Source organism: Protopterus annectens, chromosome 1.part2 (genome assembly GCF_019279795.1).
Source record: "Protopterus annectens isolate FY-2018-M chromosome 1.part2, PAN1.0, whole genome shotgun sequence".
NCBI lineage: Eukaryota > Metazoa > Chordata > Ceratodontiformes > Protopteridae > Protopterus > Protopterus annectens.
In genome coordinates this window covers 967,044,322-967,070,188 of record NC_056727.1, presented here as the reverse complement: position 1 = coordinate 967,070,188, position 25,867 = coordinate 967,044,322, and positions in this window count along the sequence as shown.

Genomic DNA, 25,867 nt, shown 5'->3' with positions numbered 1-25,867 from the left:
GTACACTAGGGCCCTATATGACCACATAAACAACTGCATTGAAACTGCAGTACTGAACCGAAATTAGCCCAGGTTAAACTGAAAAAAAAAAACAAACCATCCACGTGGACCACTGGTCTTAATAGGCTGCACAACAAAAGAAAGAAAATCCTGTCAAAAATTAAGAGGGAATGTGTACAACAGATCAGTAAGCCCCTCATTAGCACAAACAAGCAGATCAGGAAATTAGTAAAGTCTCTGAAAGCTGACTTTGCATAAAAATATCCTCCACAGCTAAGGATACCCACAAGGCATTTTTCAGCTATATCTGCAGTCTTAAGGGCAACACCCAACAATGTGCAGACTTAGTTATCGACAGCATCTCCTATATCCAGCCAGAAGACATAGCAAATCTGCTACCAGATAAATTCAGCACAAACTTCACTCCCCCATCACCCCCTGTTCTACCCCATGAAATACCCTTCACTACTGCTCTCCCAATTTTATTTATATTTTTATTTTATATTTGATTACCAGGTTAGTCCGACTGGGCAATCAGGTACCCGTTTTCAGCAGAGACCCGGGGAGAAATCCTCCACATACATAACAATCATATGAATAAAAATGAGAATAAAAAATAAAAGATAACAAGACACAAAATACAAGATACAATTATCATTACAGAACAGGTACCACAGCACTGTCCAAAGCTAAAAACATGGCATCAATGCAGCCTGAAGATATACCTGGTTGACTCTTAAATAATTTATATAAGGATCAACCAGGCCCAATAGGTTCTGTATTTAACCACAGCCTCCTTACTGGCTTTGTTCTGACAAAAAAGAGAACAGCTACAGTCACCCCGGCATTAGGGTATCCCATCAACTGACCTGGGAAATTATAGACCCATAAGCTTGGCTAGTCTTGGTTGTAAGGCCATGGAAAGAATAATCATGGACCTGATGAATAAGGACATAGAAAGCCTTCATTAGACCCAACCTATTTTGGCTTTGTAAAGAACAGTTCATACCTACTAAATCTGGTAAACTCACAGAACTGAACATAAATCCCAATATCACCAGATGGATAGCCAATAAGTTTCAAGGACAGGACACGTGGTCAAAATGGACAATTCAAGTTCCAGCAAGAGGCAAGTTACTAGTGGTGTTCCATAGGGCTTAGTGTTGAGACCACTCCTATTTGGAATTCATTTCTCGGATGCCAAGGTCAATGTGGTAGGCCTCTGGATAACAAAGTTTGCAGATGACTGCAAGCTGGGGCCAATAATTGAATCCCCAAATGATGTAGATATCCTTCATGAAGGTCTAAACCAGGAAAATGATTGTTGTCAAAACCATTGCCTGAAACAAACTTGAAGAAATGCATTATTGAACCATTTGGAAAATCAAATACCCTGTTAAGTACAACATTAACAACACACCCCCTAACAGTAGACTCAGAGGAAAGAGATCTGGCTACCCATGTAGATAGTAGTCTAAACTTTGACAGTCATGTTTCCACAGTGGTAAAGAATTTATTTTTATGTGGCACAACTTATAAGTTAAGGTCGGCATCCAGATCCATAGACATTATAGTCTCACTGTACACAGCCCTCATTAGACCAATAATTGACTACAATGTGCCATGCAGAATGTACTTGATCAGACACCTACAACAGCTGGAGCAGCCTCAAAAGTTCCCCACAAAGAAAATACAGGGTGTAAACATTTTCTATATGGACAGACTGATGGTCCTGTTCCTTTACTCTGTTTCTTATTGACTGTTAAGGGACAACCTGTGTCTGATCTATAAGGTGCTCACAAATCCAGCCCTGATGGAGCTTCTGCATATCCAAAAGACAAAAACAGCACGAGGGTCACCCATTCCAGGGCTCTGAACTTAGTCAGTCTGTCAAACAGAACATGCTGGAGAGCTAGATATTTTTCTCAGAGATTGCCACTTCTTTGGAATAGGCATCCTATTCAGGAAGAAAATTATTCATTTGCTAGCCCTATGGGGAACTGTAAATTCACACCTGGGGTAGTGCCTATGTCCCTTATGGATAGGGGCTATCTGTAAAATCTGTGAAAATACCTAACGTATGGGCACAGACCCATGCCTTACTCCTGCTTCTAGGAGACATATACCAGGTAAATTCAGGTTATTTACGTTAGGCTTATAAAGGCTTTTGAGCCATTAACCTAGTAATCTCCTATGAACCTATGAACACATGGACAAGTTATTCACATGTAATGGTCTGTACTATTGGTAGATCTATGTGGTTCTGTATATAGAATAGTTTATTCAGTCCATTTACCCCTCCAGAAATGGTAAAACCTTAACTCTGCATTCTTCCTATAGCCGTGTCTGCTCTCTCTCTTTTTCTCTCTCTCCTCCCTTTATGTATTGCTTCTGTTAACAGTTGCTACTTCCGTTTGTAGCCCTTCAGTGCACCTAAAACTATCCAGAATGGAAACATTTTGAACAATCTAATAGCATAATTTAAATGTCACTGTGTTACTCTAGTTTGAATCCACATATCAATGAAGATGTACATAAAGGCACAGACACACACACACACACCACACACACACACACACACACAATATCTACTTCTTTCCATGTATATCCAAAAATAATACAGTACTGGAAGTATCATAGCAAAATATTTTTTCTCTACCTGGGCCCTGTAGTATAATAAAATAATTTGCCATATGCCTCACTGCAGATGTGTCATTTCCGAGGAAAACTCTGACACCAGTAATATTTTTAAGTAAGTACAGTTGTGTAAGTAAACTTACCATAACTGTAGATAATTACAGTACCTTAGGCTTTTTGGGTCTTTCCCCTTGCAAACAGCCAACTGTCAAAGAACTTTCAAAGCTTAAGAGTACATTCCACGCACCCTTTCAGGAGGTCAAGAGGAGCTCCATATAAAGACAGTGCTCAAATAACTTCAAAGCACTTTTGGCCTAAGAATCCAAAAGTAAACTATATTCAGAAAGGCATATACATCCATTCCGGGGCAACATAAAAGGAAAAAAAAAGTAAACTAAGGGACCTGCAAGGAAAGGTTGCTTCTGCATCGGTCATCTATTTGAACTTTGCAACCATACTACGTTCAATATATAGGTTACTGTTGCAATAGCATAAGCTATTTGAGTAGATTACCATAACTTAGAAAACTAGGCAGGGAGGTGGCAAATAAATTAAGACACTAAAATCTCTTGGGAATGCTTTAGCAAAGCCTGTTCTGGACCTGGAAAAAGAAATCCAATTTGTAGTGTTTTGTAAAATATGTACAGAAGACCAACTTGATAAAAATATAATGCTTCTAAACTCCACCAATTTGCAGACAGATGCTAAAGAATGCAAAGTACTTGTGGAATGGGTGCGATCCCTGCTTGAAAATGGCATATTTGGTGTGTACAACAGATCAGTAAGCCCCTCATTAGCACAAACAAGCAGATCAGGAAATTAGTAAAGTCTCTGAAAGCTGACTTTGCATAAAAATATCCTCCACAGCTAAGGATACCCACAAGGCATTTTTCAGCTATATCTGCAGTCTTAAGGGCAACACCCAACAATGTGCAGACTTAGTTATCGACAGCATCTCCTATATCCAGCCAGAAGACATAGCAAATCTGCTACCAGATAAATTCAGCACAAACTTCACTCCCCCATCACCCCCTGTTCTACCCCATGAAATACCCTTCACTACTGCTCTCCCAATTTTATTTATATTTTTATTTTATATTTGATTACCAGGTTAGTCCGACTGGGCAATCAGGTACCCGTTTTCAGCAGAGACCCGGGGAGAAATCCTCCACATACATAACAATCATATGAATAAAAATGAGAATAAAAAATAAAAGATAACAAGACACAAAATACAAGATACAATTATCATTACAGAACAGGTACCACAGCACTGTCCAAAGCTAAAAACATGGCATCAATGCAGCCTGAAGATATACCTGGTTGACTCTTAAATAATTTATATAAGGATCAACCAGGCCCAATAGGTTCTGTATTTAACCACAGCCTCCTTACTGGCTTTGTTCTGACAAAAAAGAGAACAGCTACAGTCACCCCCCCCCCCCCGGCATTAGGGTATCCCATCAACTGACCTGGGAAATTATAGACCCATAAGCTTGGCTAGTCTTGGTTGTAAGGCCATGGAAAGAATAATCATGGACCTGATGAATAAGGACATAGAAAGCCTTCATTAGACCCAACCTATTTTGGCTTTGTAAAGAACAGTTCATACCTACTAAATCTGGTAAACTCACAGAACTGAACATAAATCCCAATATCACCAGATGGATAGCCAATAAGTTTCAAGGACAGGACACGTGGTCAAAATGGACAATTCAAGTTCCAGCAAGAGGCAAGTTACTAGTGGTGTTCCATAGGGCTTAGTGTTGAGACCACTCCTATTTGGAATTCATTTCTCGGATGCCAAGGTCAATGTGGTAGGCCTCTGGATAACAAAGTTTGCAGATGACTGCAAGCTGGGGCCAATAATTGAATCCCCAAATGATGTAGATATCCTTCATGAAGGTCTAAACCAGGAAAATGATTGTTGTCAAAACCATTGCCTGAAACAAACTTGAAGAAATGCATTATTGAACCATTTGGAAAATCAAATACCCTGTTAAGTACAACATTAACAACACACCCCCTAACAGTAGACTCAGAGGAAAGAGATCTGGCTACCCATGTAGATAGTAGTCTAAACTTTGACAGTCATGTTTCCACAGTGGTAAAGAATTTATTTTTATGTGGCACAACTTATAAGTTAAGGTCGGCATCCAGATCCATAGACATTATAGTCTCACTGTACACAGCCCTCATTAGACCAATAATTGACTACAATGTGCCATGCAGAATGTACTTGATCAGACACCTACAACAGCTGGAGCAGCCTCAAAAGTTCCCACAAAGAAAATACAGGGTGTAAACATTTTCTATATGGACAGACTGATGGTCCTGTTCCTTTACTCTGTTTCTTATTGACTGTTAAGGGACAACCTGTGTCTGATCTATAAGGTGCTCACAAATCCAGCCCTGATGGAGCTTCTGCATATCCAAAAGACAAAAACAGCACGAGGGTCACCCATTCCAGGGCTCTGAACTTAGTCAGTCTGTCAAACAGAACATGCTGGAGAGCTAGATATTTTTCTCAGAGATTGCCACTTCTTTGGAATAGGCATCCTATTCAGGAAGAAAATTATTCATTTGCTAGCCCTATGGGGAACTGTAAATTCACACCTGGGGTAGTGCCTATGTCCCTTATGGATAGGGGCTATCTGTAAAATCTGTGAAAATACCTAACGTATGGGCACAGACCCATGCCTTACTCCTGCTTCTAGGAGACATATACCAGGTAAATTCAGGTTATTTACGTTAGGCTTATAAAGGCTTTTGAGCCATTAACCTAGTAATCTCCTATGAACCTATGAACACATGGACAAGTTATTCACATGTAATGGTCTGTACTATTGGTAGATCTATGTGGTTCTGTATATAGAATAGTTTATTCAGTCCATTTACCCCTCCAGAAATGGTAAAACCTTAACTCTGCATTCTTCCTATAGCCGTGTCTGCTCTCTCTCTTTTTCTCTCTCTCCTCCCTTTATGTATTGCTTCTGTTAACAGTTGCTACTTCCGTTTGTAGCCCTTCAGTGCACCTAAAACTATCCAGAATGGAAACATTTTGAACAATCTAATAGCATAATTTAAATGTCACTGTGTTACTCTAGTTTGAATCCACATATCAATGAAGATGTACATAAAGGCACAGACACACACACACACACACACACACACACACACACACAATATCTACTTCTTTCCATGTATATCCAAAAATAATACAGTACTGGAAGTATCATAGCAAAATATTTTTTCTCTACCTGGGCCCTGTAGTATAATAAAATAATTTGCCATATGCCTCACTGCAGATGTGTCATTTCCGAGGAAAACTCTGACACCAGTAATATTTTTAAGTAAGTACAGTTGTGTAAGTAAACTTACCATAACTGTAGATAATTACAGTACCTTAGGCTTTTTGGGTCTTTCCCCTTGCAAACAGCCAACTGTCAAAGAACTTTCAAAGCTTAAGAGTACATTCCACGCACCCTTTCAGGAGGTCAAGAGGAGCTCCATATAAAGACAGTGCTCAAATAACTTCAAAGCACTTTTGGCCTAAGAATCCAAAAGTAAACTATATTCAGAAAGGCATATACATCCATTCCGGGGCAACATAAAAGGAAAAAAAAAGTAAACTAAGGGACCTGCAAGGAAAGGTTGCTTCTGCATCGGTCATCTATTTGAACTTTGCAACCATACTACGTTCAATATATAGGTTACTGTTGCAATAGCATAAGCTATTTGAGTAGATTACCATAACTTAGAAAACTAGGCAGGGAGGTGGCAAATAAATTAAGACACTAAAATCTCTTGGGAATGCTTTAGCAAAGCCTGTTCTGGACCTGGAAAAAGAAATCCAATTTGTAGTGTTTTGTAAAAATATGTACAGAAGACCAACTTGATAAAAATATAATGCTTCTAAACTCCACCAATTTGCAGACAGATGCTAAAGAATGCAAAGTACTTGTGGAATGGGTGCGATCCCTGCTTGAAAATGGCATATTTGGTGTGTAAAACCAAAAGCAATAGCAGCAGTAAGAGACAACCACAGGAAATAGTCTGCTTTAACAGTGGCTGCCCTTTCCTTTTACTTTCATAGCAGACAAAGAGCTCATCAGTTTTTCTGAATGTTCAACTTTTATAGGTTGTATCTGAGCTGCCTATGAACATCCAGAATGTGAAAAGCCTTTTTTCTCTTATTCTTGGTGTCAGGAAAGAAGACAGTAAGAATAATAGTCTGTCTTAAACTTTAAGACCAATTTGGGCCTAAACAAAAGATTAGTTCTCGATGAAACCCTTTCCTTGTAAAATGAGGTAGGATTGACTCACCATAAGTGACTGAAATTCAGATAATTTCCTAGCAGAAACCAGAGCAATAAGTGAAACCATCTTCATGTTAAGAACCTCAGTTTAGCCTGATGAGTTGATAATATGGAAAAAGAGTAAGTTTTTCAAGTATGACGTTACTACCCCAAGGAGGAGCCACCTGTTTCCTAGGTGGAAGGATATACAACACCCATTTAAAAACGATTTAATTTGAGTATGGACAGAATGGGGATCAAAGGGTAGACAAGCAGAACTCATCAACAAATGCACCTTGATAGAGGAATAAGAAAAGCCAGAGGACAGTAACTTACACAAATAATCATGAACCGGAGACAGCCAGGCCTGAAGAGGGTTGTGGTTCTTGTTCTGGCACTAACTAAAAAAATCTTTTCTACTTGCACATATATAATTTTCTAGTAGCATTTTTCACCACCTTTAGTACCTGCTAGACAGCCTAGTATCAACCTATGAACCTATGAACATCTGATAACCAGCACGTTTATGTACTACATCACTGTAGTATTGTCTGTGTAAACTTGCACAAGTCCTAGCGACAAGAGATGATATAAGGTTTTTAAAGTGTTGATCACTGTTAACATCTCACTGACATTTATGTTCTTCTGTATAAATAAAGGGTTTCATATAGCTTGCACTTTAACCCCTTTGGAAACTGCCCCTCCCCCCATGCCAGGTCTGATGCATCTGTAATGAGACACTGGACGGGAGACCTGGATTGCAAGAGATATGGTCTACCCATCATAGAATTTCCCTCTTTACAAATCCCAAACCTGAAATCTAAAATGATAAAGTGTGTAGAGTCCTGACTGATCTGGGGTTAGGGTTGCCACCTTTTCAAATGCCCAAAGTGGGACATTTTTTGTAGAAACATCAGATTTTGCAGGGTAAAACATACCCACGGCCAGTACAAAGGACAGAACTTCACTTTTTTGCCAAAATAAAAGCTTATTCTTGTAGCATTTGAGTTGCTTATTCTGTTCCTTATAACATTTAGGTGTTTCAGATACAAAATAACTGTTTTGTGCAAGCATTAAATAAAACAGGATATATTTTTGTCCTAAAATCTCAGGACATTTGCCATTTTTTTTGCAGGACACAACTGCCCAAAGAGGGACTGTCCCTCACAAAGTGGGGCAGGTGATAACCCTATCTGGGGTACCACTGGATTTTCCTCATGTAGAGTCTGGCCAGAAGGACCACGAGAATCATTGATGTTATGTACCCCCAAATCCTGAGAAACTTCCTTGCAGACACCAGTCTCTCTTTAGAGAAACTCAGGAAGAACTGTTGAACTATCTCTACTTTGTCTGGAGGAAAAATGGCTCTTCTCAGAGCAGAATCTAGCAGACATCCCAGGAATACAATTCTCCGGAAGGGATGAGAGAAGATTTCTGACAGATGATTTAAAAACCGAGAATGAGAAGAAGACCCTGGACAGTTATTAAAGACTCTTAACAGCTGGGAAAAAAAGAGTCTGCAAAGATAGCGCAATGATCTAAATATGAAAAGATGTGAATGCCCTGAAGTCTAGAACTAACAATGACTGGAACCAGACACCTTGTGACTAACCTTGGTGTAGTGGATAGCCCAAAGGATAAGACAAAAAACTGATAATGTAAGCCAGACACAGCAATTCAAAAGAAAATAACCAAACTGCTTACCAATGGGAATATGATGATAGGCATCCTTTAAATTTAGCTTTGTCATGAAATCTAGAGGAGGAAGCAGAGGTAAAGGAGACTGAAGCAATAACATTTTAAACTTAAACATTCTGACAAAAAGATTTAGAAAGGAAAGGTCCAGCTCAGGGCTCTAGGATCTTTCCTTCTTTGACACCAGAAAAAATTATATTAGTCCCTGAGCAAGCATCTGATGAAGATGGGATAAAACAAGGAGACTTGGCTCACAGGGCAAGGAGGAAACCTCTGAAATAGGGGTAGTGATACACTTTACCAAGGGTACCCCTACAGAATTACATTTAAAATCCATTTGTTTGAATATGGTACCATTAGGGAAGATGAAGCTTAAGAGAAATGGAGAATGCCAGGGTAGAAGGTGAGGAACCTAAACAAGCCAACAGTCAAGCTGACTGGAAGGACTGTCCTTTGATTTTTAGAGGCTTTTCCTTTCTTTTTGGAGCCTCCTAGGCATTGCTTGTTAAACCCTTTTTTAACAGCCCCTTGCTACTTAAATTGCTTATTGAAAGGGGAAGCTAAGGTGGAATGGAAATGTTATACTTGGCTTAAAAAAGGAGGGCTGTACTATTTCAGTCACCCCTTGAATCTACTTTCCCACTTCATCACACATCTTAAGCATCTCAGTGGCAGAAAGGCCAAACAGAGCTTTCTTGTCTCAGGGAGAATGTAAACCGTCAATCTTCTCATCTTCAGGAAGGTTTTGAGAATGATGCTAAGCCAGATTTCTCATTACTGACCCAGAAGCAGCGGCTCTGGAGGTAGAATCAGCAGCATGATTAGCACACTTTAAAACATGTTTAGTAACATGAACAGCAGCAGTTAATAAGGCAGTAAAGGGTTTACCTCAAAGGAAGAAAGTAAACAATTAACTTCTGCATCTTCTCAAAAGTTAAATGAGCTTGACAGTTTTAAATCCTGAAATTTAACATAGCAGATTAATATACTTTCTTTACTAACTTGATAAAAATGTATGTGTTCCAGGATCAATAGCCTGTAATAACTTCCTAGTTAAGGTAAGGAAATCATCTTTATGGGTAAATACCATTTTTTTTTCAGATGGACAATGCCTCATCATTTTTTTTCTTTGCAAGGACCTCCCTGGAAGAAGACTGACCAGGAGAAGGCACTTTTCCCCTGCCAACAGTTATCTTTCCCTGGCCACCCCAAGAAGAACCTTCAGGAGTATCTCCAATACCAAAAAAAAAAAAAAAGAGAGAGCTCTCCCATGCCAGGATCAGACAATGGAACAGTTGCATTGAAAGTAGCTAACTTCCAGTCCAGGGTGACTGAAGGGGCTATACCAGAGGAATCTAGAGAAAGGAATGGTCTGAGACGTTTTGCCACTACAGAATCACCCACTAATGGCAGAGACACTGTCTGAGCCCATGGTTGCAGCAAGGGCTCTTCACTATATATTTTTTTTGTTTTGTTTTATTTTTAGCACAGTGGGAGAACAGCCAGTAGGATCAGAATAATATCCATGTTGTGGCCAAGGAAGAAGCCTGATTGCTGGTAAGTGTTGCTGGAACAAGTTGGTCAGAAGGTAAGTTATCAGACAAGTGTTCTCAAACAGCACATATACTTACACTCCCCCACACAGTCCTCTTATCAAAAGTAAAAGCATCAGCAGTACACAAAAATCCCTGTCAGAACTAAAATGTCCTTTACTGAAGTGCACTGACAGGCAAAACAGCAGGCAGGTTGTCACAAAGTATTTAACACAAAAACATTTTCTGCTCTGTAAAAACACTTCTTAATCCTTAAAAGATACAAAACAATTGAAAGTTCTCAAAGCAGTACATATTTTCCACAAAATTAGTACCCACGAGTAAAAAACTCTACATTGAAAAAAAGGGGTGCTTGACAGAAAAATTCCAATACTGTAAAAAATAGCCAGGTTTCTTAAATGCGAAATCATATTTTTAGCAAAAAATAAATGAATAAACAAAGTACAATTTTTTAAAAGATTGATGTTTTCTCTGTGGAAGAGCAACCCTACAGGGACTTTTCTGCTAGAAATGAACCCTGAAACTCATTGCTGCTCCTATGAATCCTCAGAACTGCTTCCCACAAGGTGACAATAAATTATTGAAGTTGCCTATACTCTACCGGCTGATTTCCCTCCAAGGATCTAACCATTCAGCAGTCAGAGTGTAGGTGTGGGAGGGAGCCACAGTATTTTGAAGGTGGCCAGTTGCTGTATCCCGGGTTAGAAGCAACCCATATAGCCAAAGGATATTTATAATAGATAAGGATATATATAAAGTTCTTCTAGCATCTCAGCAGCTAACAAACTAAAACGGAGGGCTTACAACAACCTGCTAAACTTCAGTTTGATTGGAGTTGTGCTGAAAACTGGCAGAAATTTAAAACAGTGTTTGGTATTGTATTGCTTGTGGACTAATGCCAGCCTTAATGCTGAGGAAAGTAAAGGCACAATACATTTATAATGATGTATTTAACAAAAGGAACAACTTAAACTTATAACCAATTTTGGAATAGTTACATGATCTTTTATACCTAAAAGAAATGTGGTGTATAAGAAACAGATTCTGTGCATGCAGGTATGTATGCATAAAGCTAGAGTAGCATATTTTGTACATAAAATCATTTGATGTTTGTCAGACGCAGACGCTTTACATGCATGCAGAAAGCTGAGTAGTTGACTGAGTAGTATCTGGCTAAACTAATAAACCTTAAAAAGTGAGAATTTTGATAACTGATAAATTCTTTGATAAAAGGCAGAATTACAGCTGGGCTCCCTGATAACTGTTTACGAAAGAATTACTGCTCAAAAACAAGATTTAGATTTGAAGAAAGTTCTAGCATTCTGTTATATGAATAAACAGTTAAGGCATAAATCAGAGATGACTAATGAAAGCTGCATCTCAGACACATTGCAGCAAAGGAAAGTGAAAAATGTAACATGGACAGAAGGAGTCAGGAGCTTGTCAGATGAAAAAAAGACATAAGAAGTGTTGCTGTTATAGAATATTGCATTCCACGAAAAACTGCCTGGTCTCTAGGTAGACATGTGAGAAATACAAAACTTAGCCTTTTATGACTTATGGCAGCAAACAAGAAACAAATAATAAAGTGCTCATTGTGAATGAAAATGTATCAGAATAGTTCCTGGTAGATGGCCTGTCTCATAACTGTCAAAAAGAGAAAGAATGGATTATTCTTTTGTAAATGAATGACACAATTGTTTTATTTCAACTTAATATTACAGCTCAAGGGAGAGTAATTTCAGAGAAAGTTCCAGATATGAAAAATGTGACTTCAAATAACATTATACACCCAACATGCCCTTGTTCATTCTGGTATAAAAGGAAGTCTAAGCAATACTGGTTTCAGGTGTTTATAACTGATCTGTTTGTAAGAGAATGAATCCTTAGAAGAAAATTCTAGCAACCAAAAGTTAGGCTAATTCTGATTACTTTTAAAATGCCTTGTTTAGCACAAAGCTGAATATTCTCAAAATTGGTAAATCGGTCCGTATAACATGTTATTCATCCATAAATAAAACTACTTGCTCTTCTTCAACCATTAAAAGCAGAATCTGACAGTATGGAATGAAGAGTAATTAAAAATAATGAACCAATGGAATGGATTCTCACTGTACTGATAATATGCTTGGCCCTTCAAGATCTGACCAGAGCAATCAAAGGATTGCAGTTCAGACTGTGCTATGTGTGAAGAAATGTCAGAATGCTAATTGCATGCATTTAACTAAATCAAACATATCCTTAGCATTTCTGCAGGTGAAGTTTGATGCTGGTAAGTCAGGACTGCATACTTTTTAAGGTACAAAATGGTACATATTTTTTAGGATTTACCTTTCAGCTAACCTTTGCTCTGGAAATATACCACAAAACCATGCAATAAATTAATGACACAACACAAAGGTGTTGAAATTTTGAGGGATAATTAAATTGGATGGGGCACCTCCAAAGTAGACCGCTGGGCTAGGTTCATAAAATAGCAGAGTTAACTTTGAAACAGATTTGAAGCTGAATAAAGATGAATATAAAGTGACTTTTAAAGATATCAAAACCAATGGCAGACACACAGCCTGATCCTGCTGAAAATATGCAAACATTTCAATTTAAGAAAGATATGCAGACGTTTAAAAGATTGATCAATGACACAGGAAAAAATAAAATCCTGTATCTTAAAAACAGTCCTACTGAGAAAGATAACTGAGCAGAAAAATGAGTGCAAACAAAATCAGAAGCAAAGGAAAACTTAACAAAATCTAAAGAAGGTGCTCATTCAAAAACCTGTCTTGAAGTTTTATGATCCACAAAGTTAGTGTCAAAATTTCATCTGATGCTTTTTCAAACAGGCTTTGGAGGAGTCACCTCCTCAACAAAGTGTCATAAAGCCCTGTCTGTGACCCAAACAACTGGAGACTGCTTGGTGACCTTAAAGAGGGAGGAGCTGACAAAGTAGTATGAGAGTGATCAGCCAATGGCAGCTCACCCATTCTGGAGTGGGAGGAAAGCAGCATGTCCCACTGTAATCTCACAAAACAGAGAGAGACATATATGCATGGAGTGTATAGGCCAGGGATGCATGCTTGACTCTATCAAGCTGTGTCCATGCAGTAGCTTACATGAAGTCTTTATCAAAATTCATATCCTCACAGAAAAAAACACAGCATGGCCTTCCATCTGTGAACCTGCATGTCAGCGACCAGGGAGGTAATAGGTCTAGAAAATGGCAAATCCCTCATGGCTGCCTAGACAATGACCCTGCCATTAGTGGTTCTTGCACCAAGGATGGGAGAGGAACAAGAAAAGTGAGAGCAGAGATTACATGCTCAACAGACACAAAAACAGAAAAAAAGTACACAGACATATAGGCCTTGCTATTTTAAGAAATATGATAACTGGCAAACAGTGACATCTACTTCTCATTCTATGCTTGGTACAGAAGCCATGTCCTGCATTGAAAAGGAACTGCTCAGCATTGCATTTCTATCTGAAAGACTTCATTAAAATAGATAACCAGCTCCAGTTACATTAAAATAGGCCATAACACTAGTGGAACTAACTCAGTTGTGGAATTATATAATACTAAATCATTTGTATCAGAATAAGCTGTTTAAGCTGTCGGCATTAAAACAGATCACAAACCAGTGCCTACTGTGAATTCAGATAAAAAATAATGACTACTTAACAATGTAATATATCACAGACAAATACACACACACCGTAACTGGAACTACATGACAGAACTGTCATTGATGGCATTACATATAAGGACAGCAGACCTGTAATATTAAATTGATTTCACATAAAACTGTTGAGAAAATCCATGAAGGTTATATGAGAACTGAAAAGTAAAAAAAAGACCTGGCCCTTTGTGGTAATGTTCTTGCCAAGTATAAACTAAGGCTGTCTTAGCATTTTTAATGAGCTGTTAAAGGCATACCCCATATCACAAAGACCTTATTATAAGGTTATGTACAGGCCTTTTTATCTGGAAAAGTCAAAATAACATTACTTTATTCAGAAACCTATCGACTGAAACAGCAAAGTGTTATGTGTAAGATGTCTACTTTCTTTAAGCTTGCTGGGCCAGATGTTTTTATGGATACTAATCTATAATTTGGTCATGTCAGTTTTAATAACTTTTTATGAAGCAAGTTTGATTCTCATATCTGCTAGTCTGCATTTCCATCTTCCGCAGCCTACTGGCCTGGAAAAAAAGTATGCGGGTATTGTGAAAAAATCTAGGGTATACAAAGCCAAAGATTATTTACTATTTTCAAAGCTTTGTTGGTGTAGCTTAGCACCCTTCTAACGTGTGACTAGTCACCCGATCATCTTCTATGGGATACGGCATTCACTCAAATTTACCTGTGAAAGATGACTTTAAGCTGGATGAGGATGAGACAGTGACACAGTTCAAAGAAACAATCAAAAGTGATGCTCTACCATTTAAGGACAAAAAATATGCCCATGAAAGAAAGTCACTACCACTAAGAGCTATTCAGGCCATACTATATAACACAAATAGAAGGTGCTGTACTATTGAAAAATGTAGATATCCTCTGTAGCATGCCACAATAGACTATCATGATGTTAGTACTGAAAAAAGAAATGAGAACATGAGAGAATACACTTAACAAGAATAACATCAGTCAGAAGGTCTTCTGATAACAGAATCCAAAAAAGATTTAAACTGTACTGCAATAAAGCTAAGAGCATAACAATATTTCTGACTATTGTTGAGCACACTTTAGCGTCAGTTGGTTGAAATACTTGTTACAGCTCTCATGAATAATACACAAAGTTGAGTAATACTTCCATGCAATCCTCCAGTCTGACCTGCACCAGTTTTTGCTGTTCCTGAGACAATCCGTCAGTCAATCACTTTGTTGGTGTAGAGACTTAGCCTGGCTCTTGATATAGTGTAGTACAGCACAGAGTAGAGTAAAATAAGGCTCCCTATTGAAATGTCAGCACTCGAAATGCCAAGTGACGAAAAGCCGTAAAATAAAAACTGAAAAGACAGAACAGCGAATCTCAAAAAATAGCTCTTCTCCTTAAAACTTCTTTTTGTGGGGGGGGGGGGGGGGCAAGGTCCGCCATACCACCTGAACATATATATATATATATATATATATATATATATATATATATATATATATATAAAATACCAACTCTGAGATCACCATAATCACCATACCTCAGAGAAATGGGAATATTCTGACAAATGGCATCTCATACTTTGTATATGTAAGCCTGTTCTTTCAGCCATTCAGTTTGCATATTTCAGGACTTGCTCAAGCCAGTCCCGACATTTCATTTGGTTACCTAAAATATTTAAACATGGTATTAAAGGACAGTATATTTTGGAAAAATACACTATTATTCTGCATATAGTAAAGCTATAGTAGTTTCATTATTATATATTGTACTGTTTATAAATTTATGAATGCTCTTGGTTTTGATTTTTTTTATCCTTGTTAACAGTTATGATGCTATACATTTTTGGAATATTACTACTACTAATAATAATGATAATAATAATAAAAGTTCAGAGAAATGCCAAGCTTTTATTAAGAGAGGATGTGATAAATAAAGAAAACATATCATGTCTGGATGTGGGCAAAGCACGGTTTTCCCCAAAGATAGTCTGGTTTGGTTATAAGACCAAAGTATTAGTGACTAGACATAGCCAGCTGTCGGTAAACTGTTTTACCCACATCCAAATATGATGCAGTACTATTATACACTGACACTATATAGAAAAGAAAACTATTACCTTTGTGAAATCATGACATTGTATAATGGAACTTCATTTGGCCTCCATATGCTTTCACTGTCTGAAGCCTCTGTGAACCATATTAGGGTTTCTTGCCATACCTCTCAACTGTCCAGATTTTCACAGAATGTCAAGATATTTGCCTAATATTTTTGGTCTGTTCCTCATAAAATTTGTGGCTTCTGGCAAATCATTGGGGTTATCTGAGGACTGAAGTCATTAAATAATGCCATACATTTCAGTTGCAGACTTCATATCCTTCAGAAAATGTATATTAACACAAACCCTGTTACTCTAACAAGTTTCTAAGAGCAATATTTTAAAATCTGTCCCTATCTTTGAGTACTTGTTCCCCCATTTTGTCAGGCTTTATCCAGATTTCTTACACTAAGAGGTTGTAAAGTATGTTTCTTGCATATGCATATGATCCTGAACATGAGGAAGCTCACACAGTGAAATCTGTATGAGTGCTATTGCTGACCTTTTGTCCCAAGCATTTATCTGACAACAGATTCCTGTATGGCAAATTTCCCTTCAATTCAATTGCAATATTTTTATATATTTAATTCAAGTTGTTTTATGAGATGGACAGAATGTGTGTTGCATGCTTTGTTAGTTCAATAATCAGAGAGATCTTTATTTCAGCTTAGTTACCAAACTGATTTCCATGAGTAATGCAGGATTTAATATGGGGTACCTATATTGCTCTGTCCAATCAGTATTTAAGTTTTGTAATAATAATTATCCCTTATTGTATATTTGATATTAACAAATGGATATTGGTTATATCTGATTTGGGAATCTTATCTACTCTTGCAAGGTTTGTGTGTTTGTGCAGAGGGGGCAGTGTAACCACACTATTCCAGTTATTATTAGGTAATAAATGCAGCTGTGTAATTAATATGAAGGCAACATCTTTGCTTTAAAAAAATTCACTATTTCATGCTTACTCGTGTATTGTGTGATAAATGCACCCTAATGATAACAAAACAGAATCACTTCTGACAGGCAAGCAACAATCCAATCAAAGTATGATGGAGGTCTCAGTTTAAGTCTGGCTCTCTGAAATAAACAAAATTCTACCTGTGAGGAGACAAGCAAATATGTCAGTTATGAACATTGAGATGGCAAGCAGTTTGACATCTTTAATCTGAACTTCAGTATGTGTTCAGCTAGACATACTTTATGCTCCTTTTTTTGAGTATTTCTCAAATATATTTTAACTTAAGAAAGTCATAATATGCTTCTAAGTGACTATCAACTGCTTATAAAGTAACTCTGTACAGAAGTGACGTAGATATCAGATTGCACATCTGAAAAAATAATGTTATTGTGTAGTTTAGAAAACTCTTCTGTACCAATGTAATCTAGTAAAATATGCTTGTTATACCATTCAGTATAAATGTGCGCATTGTTATGTTGTTTTATCTGTGTAGCCAGACTATGATATGCATAAAGGTGCAAAATGCCATGGTGCCCATCGGAATCCTTAAGTGGAGTCACTTAATAAAACCAGGCTCTAGTTTAGCAAGCAACTTTCTCTGCTCCTTTTTCCTTCCTTTCTTTCTTTTTTATTTACTTTCTTATATTTTATAGCATAATAATGCCATCCATTACAGAAGCACTAGGTAATGAGGAGAGAGTATTATCAGTAACCTTCTTGAGGCTCCTAGGTTACTAACATGACAATTGACCTTTGTTGTTATTTCATGGAGTAACATAGGAATCTTTTATAGGTCTAATTGCATTGTTTACTGTTCAGTGTTTCACTGTCTATGGTTGACAGACTTAAGGACCTCAAATGATGCTAGCTTGAGTTTGTGTCCCACTGATATAGCCTAAAAGCATTGGCTTAAAAAAACAAACATAAGTGAAGTGTAAAAAAACTTGGGCTACAGGCAGATCTTTTTTGTCACAGACAGATTTTTTTTCATTCCTACTGCAAATCATTTATAAAAAAAATATCTTAGTAAGGGTGTTCACCCTATTAAATTTTAAAGATAAGCTGGCATTGCTTGCTGAGCAATTACAAAAAATACATTTAAGCCTCATACTTGCACATAGGAAATCATCTGTAGAACATTAGAATTCCTACTCCAGTCTGCTCTACACTGTCTGTAATAAATGGAGTGAACTTAAGGTATGCTGTCATTTGGTTATATGACAAGGACCATACTGCTGGTATTTGCTTTGTAAAAGATCTTTGAATTTTCTCTAATTTGTGAATATCAGAGAATACATGCAAAACATCAAATAATATCTAATATGAGACACTATGAAGTAACTGTATAAAAGAAGCAATGCTGAAGGATACCTGGGTAAAAGAGTACATACTATAGATTTCAGAGAACAGCAGCACCTCCTAGTTGTAAGATTAATATGAATACTGAATGGAAGGCTTATTGAAACTCAAATGCATAACCACAGACTTTTTAATACAAAGCAGTATTTATTAAAACAACTTACCAATGTGTACACAACACGCAACAGTCTTTGAAACTAAGCTGGTCATTAACACCCATTGTCACTGCAGTAATTTTAGTATCATCTGTGAATGTTTATACCCATGAATAGTTAAGGGTAAGCATACTTAACATAAAGGTGTTGAAAAAAAATAGGGCCAAGAAACAACTCTTGTAGTACCCCTCAAAGAACTAAACAAGGATGAGAGGTAATACCCTTAATTCTAACATGTAATTTTCATACTTTGAGTCAATTAATGAAGGAATTAGTCCCAGATAATTCAAGTATGCCAGGAATAGTCGCATGGGAAATTAAATCAAAGGCCATGCCCAAATTCAGATAAATAACGGCAACATGAATGCATTATCAGCTCTATCAACAACCAGACTATAAACATTTATTACATTTGAGACAGAAGAACATTCATTTGTAAAACCATGCTGGTTGACCTCTGTTCCAATAATATCCACTCAAGGCATTTATCAATGGTAATGTCCATAATTTCATAGACTGGAAGCATCACGAGCCCTGTGAACTGCAATGAGTGTGGTATCTTTCCATAATTTGTGGACATATGCAGTTTAAAATATACTTGGACAAGTAGGCTACACAATCAAGAAATGCACTCCTGATGTGACATAGAAAACTGCCATGCAAGCCACTGGCCCCTGTAGTAGAGTCCCTCTTTACCTTATGCAAAGACTGATGGGCCCAATTCAGGCATATACTTGGACTTCAATTTGGACTTTCATGGTTCCAGTCAGCTGCTGAGTTTTCTCTGTCAGCAACTCTTGGGTAGCCACAAACAGTAATATTTTTGAAGACAGCAGTGCAAGTTTCTTGTTGTCATTTACCAATTGGTCACCTTTTTGACTGTTAGGGCACTTTTGACTTCATTGGAAAAGCTCCTAATATGCTTACAGAAGCTTTCTTGCCAGCACAGTGATTATCAGGAATCATTCATATGCAATTCTAGGCTATCTAGTCTTGATTCATACAGTTTTGTCTGGTACCTTCTATGTCTCCTTATTTAAGTTGTTAGGGTAGTCCAGTCATGCTTCTTTTTCTACCACAACATATTAAATGCCAAATTCCAACAGAGACAATTCTGTTAATAGGTAGCTCTGTTTTTTCTTGTGTGAACATGGCTGAGAAAAACATTTCTTTTTTTTTTGGCAGAAACAATTATAACATTCAGTAACTTAATATAATTGAAACATTCCCATTCATGAAGTGTCTAATGCTTTGACAGTAGGGTATGAAAAGACAATATCCAGGATAGCACTGCTGTTTGTGCCAAAACATTCATTCATTCATTAATTATTTTTGTATATAACCTTACACTACCAAGCAATGCAGTGCTTCTTCATTCTGAGTTTTGGATGAGGAAATGGTACTGCACCTACTATGTGAAGCATTTAAATCGCTGTTATAATTGAGTAGGAGATTTTAATATAAGATACAAATTCAGAAAATAAATTTTTTTATTCATATCCATTCAGTAATTTGTTTACGAACACAGCTGCAGTGTAACTATTGCACTTGGAGCGTTTACTGCAACAATTTCCACACTGAAGCTATAAAGTAGCGGTGAAAAATGACAGTCATGTTTAATGGGTACTGATATTCCGCTTCAAGATTTATGGTTCCTAAAGTTATAATAGCCATAAACCTTGGAACTGTCAATGGAGGAAAATTAGGGCTATAACAAGTCTATGCATCTAAAACAACTTCAACCTAAGCAGTAAAAAGGACATTTAATAGATTTTCAAGCTTATTAGTTTTCTTCCTGTCATTACCCATAATCATTTATTTCTAACTTATTTCCTAAATAAAGCCACCTAATGGTTTCTTGGGTGACCAGCAAAAGCCATTGACAATTCTGTAAGCCTAAAGAAAATAACTTATTGCATGGTGTCTTAGATGGAAATTGTCACAATCAAAATAGTGACCTCTCCTAATTAGATTTTCTCAGAGAAAAATGTGATCCATTTGACAATGATATTCTATGAAGTTGAGTATTTAGAGTGATAGATCACCCCTAGGATTCAGCAAGCTCTGCATGGTGTGCAGGAATAGTGCAGGAGCTGATGGAAGCAATATGGCCACCGTGCGATCCAGGAATAAGCTCCTGGGATGTGCACGAGCGCTCCTGCACTATTCCTGCACAGACACAGTTCCTATATGCAAATTACCCCATTTGCAGGTGAAAACCATGTAAATGGGGTGAATTTGCAATCAAGGAAGCTGGCAGCCGGCCATGCAGGACTAGTGTAGTCTGCAGACATGAACTCGGTTAGTAACTGAGTACATTTCTACAAACTACAAAACGGAGCCATGACAGCTCCAAATAAAGGGTGTATATTATGTTCAAAGCATGCCAATGGCCAAATATATGGTGAGTGGCATGGAAAACAGTTGCAAAAATAATTTCGGCTGTTTTAAGTGTAGGGCAGCAGCTGCAAATGAGATCGGGCCGAAAATAAAAAAAAAAAACAACCTGAAATAAGCATTGTATTCAAAATCACAATTTAGCTATTATACTCAATGGCAGGCAGAAGACAACATAGCCAGTGACTAGTGGTTGCTAAGGGTGAAGGCTCAGTGTGGGACTTGTAACTAGACATTAGCAGGCAATCCTATGCAAATGAGGGGAATGATACTGAATCCCAAATTCTCCCACATGGCTAGCCTGCACACCTAAGAGCTAGCTGACATCATAGAGAGGTGTGTCAGGCTTATTGGAGCCCTGTGGCTCAGGTTTGCCCTGAGCTTAGCAGAGCTAAGCAAGGGGGTGTGTCTGAGGCTGCCTAGCACTCTTTACATTGCCTAAGCAGGTGTGCGTCCTGCGCACCGGGTTTTAAAGAAAAAAAAAAGTAAACCAGGAAATAGTAGCTCTGTGCACATCTGAGCATTGTGTTTGTGCGGTGCATCCCTGGGCTTAAACAGGAAGGCAATGGGAAGGGAAAACAGCAGTAGGAAGGTAATCAAGGAGAATTAACATAGCTGGCAGGTGAAATGTATCAGAATCAGCCATTTACACAGGTAGCAGACCAGTCCAGCCCAGCACACCATTATAAACTATGGAAACACCTTTCCCTCTGTTTTTTCCCACAAACTCTACACCACCGGTGTATACAAGCGGGGAAATTTTACCAAACAAAAGCAACAAAATGACAGGGGCTGCAGCAGCTATCATAAATCAACATGTGAAAGAGGCTGAGGATGGTGAGGATGAGAATGCTGATGACCAACCCACAGTGAGGAGAAGGAGAAGAGTGCACAGACCCAGGGTAACCTACCAGGGGCTACATGAGCTGGAGATAGTGGAGGGCAATAGGGTGGACAGGGACCTCCTACAGCAAACTGTTGAGCTGTGCCGGCCACACCTCACACACAGAACCAACAGATGGGAACCCATCCCAGTGGATACCAAGGTATGTGTAGGCCTAAGAATACTAACCACAGGTACCTTCCAAAGGCCAACTGGGGATATCATGGGGATCTCACAGGCATCAGCATCCAGGGTACTCCACCAGTTCCTGGATGCCATGACAGCACATGCCAGTGAGCATGTATATTTCCACAACACCCATGAGTTGTTGGCCATCAATATGCATCTCTTCCACCAAATAGCAGAATAACCTAAGGTAGTGGGTGCTATAGACTGCATGCACATACACATCAAAGTGCCACCCGGTGAGTGGGGTAGGGTTTACATCAACGCAAGGGCTTCCCCTCCATCAACTGATAGGTTGTGTGCGATGCCCAGGGAATTATAATGAATGTGAGTGCTGGCTGCCCTAGAAGCTAGCATGACTCCCACATCTGGCATCTGACACAGCTGTAGCAGAGATTTGCCAATGGGGACATCCCTTACGGTCACCTAGTGGGGGATGCTGGTTACGCACTGGAGCCGTGGCTGATGACACCCAACAGAAATGCACACACACATGAACAAGAACTCCATAATGAGGTACATGCACAGACCAGAATCATAATAGAGTGTGTGTTTGGGATGCTCAAGTCATGGTTTTGGTGCCTGGACACATCCAGTGGAGCCTTGCAGTATTCACCAGCTACATGTACCCAAATTGTCATTGTATGTGCCATGCTACACAATATGATCTTGCGGAAACAGCTGCAGCAGGAACAGCAAGGGGCAGGGCCACACAGCCTCCCACCATTGCCAAGGCCTGCACAGGCACAGAGTGACTCAGAGGAGGAACAACCTGAGTCTACCCCAGTAGGCAGAAGGAGGCGTACCCAGTATGCCCAGGCTTTGGCAAAGAGGCAACGCATAGCTCATAAACTGACACGTTAGGGACCCAGGGAATGACACCTCTCTCTGACTCGCACATACAGTAAAAGGGATGCCAAACATGACACTACCTGTGCTTAACCATGTATAGGGAGTGTACTATGTGCATCCGACATAGTCAGCCCTCCAGCACCATCCTCAATACTGGCATAGCCACAAGGTAAGTCACTCTTCCTACCAATTTCCAAATGGAGTAGTATGTGTTGTTACTTGTATCTATGGTATGGATGTGAGCATGCACTGGGAATCGGGTGGCTGAATGGGATGCCAGCAGATAGTACACACCTATAGTGGCAGCATGAGATCTGTAACAAATACTGGTGTCACCATAGTAGCCAGTACTAGACAAGGTGACAAAACTCACTGCAGGAAATGTGCTGGGTCACATGTGTGTCTGTAGGACACACACATGCCAGTCAGGGAGGCTCACATACCCAACAACAGTCTCAGTCAGCAGGACAGGTGTAGACAAACACAAATAAAGGCTGTGCTAAGGCCTCTGATTGATGGCTATGGAGAAAATCCCCCCCAGACCTACACGGACAGACTACAACAGGTCAGGCAGTGGGATGTTAGTTCTGAAGGGTAAGAAGTCAGAAACTGAAGTGTAGGTCAATCAAACCTAAGACCTGTAGTACACTGATATGCCTCTAGTCAGCATGATAGGTTAGAATACAGAATGAAATGGAGTACCTGATATATCAGTACAGTCATAGCAAATGTGTGCAAGTGTCAGGTGTGCCCCCCCCCCAAATCCTGTGTAGCAATGTAGAAAGAGTCAGGAATGCCCCCCCACAGCCTATAATAGACATGTAGTAACAGTCAGGTGTGTCCCCCAATCATATGTAGAAAAGTAGTAACAGTCAGGTGTGCCCCCCAATCCTATGTAGAAATGTAGTAACAGTCAGATGTGCCCTTCAATCCTATGTAGAAATGTAGTAACAGTCAGATGTGCCCCCCACTCTTATGTAGAAATGTAGTAACAGTCAGGTGTGCCCCCCCAATCCTATGTAGAAATGTAGTAACAGTCAGGTGTGCCCCCCAATCCTATGTAGAAATGTAGTAACAGTCAAGTGTGCCCCCCCCCAATCCTATGTAGAAATGTAGTACCAGTAAGGTGTGCCCCCCCAATCTTAAGTAGGAATGTAGTAACAGTCAGGTGTGGCGCCCCCCCCCCAATCCTATATAGAAATGTAGTAACATGTATGTGTAGGTATAATAACAGTGGAGCACAGATTACCTGAGCTGGCCAAGGTAGCAGGATAGATTGTAGCATGTGTACAATATGCAGGGCTGTGTGCTAGGTTGGTGTGTGTCGTATATTGTGTGAAAGTGGTCAGTATGTATGCATGGTGAGGTTTGTCCTGGTGGCCATTGCCCAGTACTGCTGATGCCAGGGCCAAGTTCTCACAACTGCAGTGCCAAACACAATGCTTCCCAGCAAAACACATTCCAGCAGTAAGCCATAGTAAATGTTTGGAAGTAATATGTGTCACCATCTGAAAGATGGACATGGCATGAATGTGGGCCCAGACATACTAGCAGTACACAGGGGGAAGTACCCCAGACAGACAATGTATAATATGTAACTGTCAAATGGACACACCCTTGGAATTGTACATACAGGTTAGCAGCACATTACTTGGGCTTATAGTAGGGAATACTGATGTCGTCTGGCCAAACACTGGCAGACAACAAAGGTCATAAGAATGAAGTATTGAGAAACAGCTGATGTCCCTGCACAAGCCAGCATAAGTGGAATGCCCCATGCATATCTGTGAGTCAGATGCAAGTAGTGTCCATAGCACACATGCACCCAGCTCACCCCACCACCATCCACAGGTACCTCTCCGGTCTTATCCCTGCTGTTGGGAATGAGTACAATATGACCCCCACCTCTGTATGGCAATAGCTTAAGAATGCAGCATGCAGAACAGGTGTCCCATGCAGGTGTCTCCCTAGCTGTAAGCAGCACCCTGCCAGCATCCACACCACTGGATCAATAATGACAGAAAGTATTGGCATGAACACCTTAAACACCTACCCTGTCATCCCAGGGGAATATAGTGTATTGCAGTCTGGGACTGTAGTGACAGAATGCAACAGCCTGCTACAAGCTGGCCTGTATCACTACCAAATGGCCTACAGTCCTCTGCTAAAAGCCTGTGTCTCACCTGTACTGCCAATGTATGTTATGTCATGGACTCCCAAATAACAACATAACACAGTCCACAGAACCCAAATGCAAGGCCATGTGGACAAATCACAGTAACATGTCCACCATGTCCTACTGCATGAACTGTGGACCAACACTAAATTACTGCTGGGATGAGCTGATAACTACAGGGAACTTATCAGATAGTGTTTGCATAATGTATGGAAGAGGATAGAATAATGGGGGGTGGGGTGGGAGCATGGGCAGCATGGACTATGTGAAGTCCGACACTCAGCCATATGCACATACTATCCTTGGCTGCAAACATAAGAATGGGTGGCTACAAACCTGCTCATAAACCACAATGTGAAGGGGTAATGTCCAGAATTATGACCTCTGCCTCTGGGTAACCTGTGTGAATCTGTACAACTGTGACGTATGGCCACAGCAGGATATAGCCATAGTGTCACGTCGATGGATGTACAAGCATGGGATCCTCTGCCACCACAGTACCAAGGTGCTGAACCATTTACACAGACCTAGCAGCAAGTGTTTGCAGCTTCCCCTCCAAAATGGCATGACTGTGTAAGAATATGTAGGCTGCTAACCACAATACTGGACACAGCTGCATTCACCCTGTGTTACCCAGGACATCACTGCAAGCAAATATGTATACCTGACAGTACTTGACATAAAACATCACAGTGTAAAACAGTACATATGTCTGAATATCTCTGCTAATACCAGGACCATGTAGCATAAGCAGCACAGGCACAATTACCTACAGTAACCCACTATCCTTTGCCCATTATGACCCCATATTGTCAAACGATCTACAGATATCCCACAGAAACAGTTTGTTAGCTGTCGGTGTAGAACACAAAAGTCTGCACTGGAGTACAATCTACCTGGAATGGATTCACACATTCAATACAGAAGGTCATACTGGGTATGCTCCCACACTTAGAGAAATGA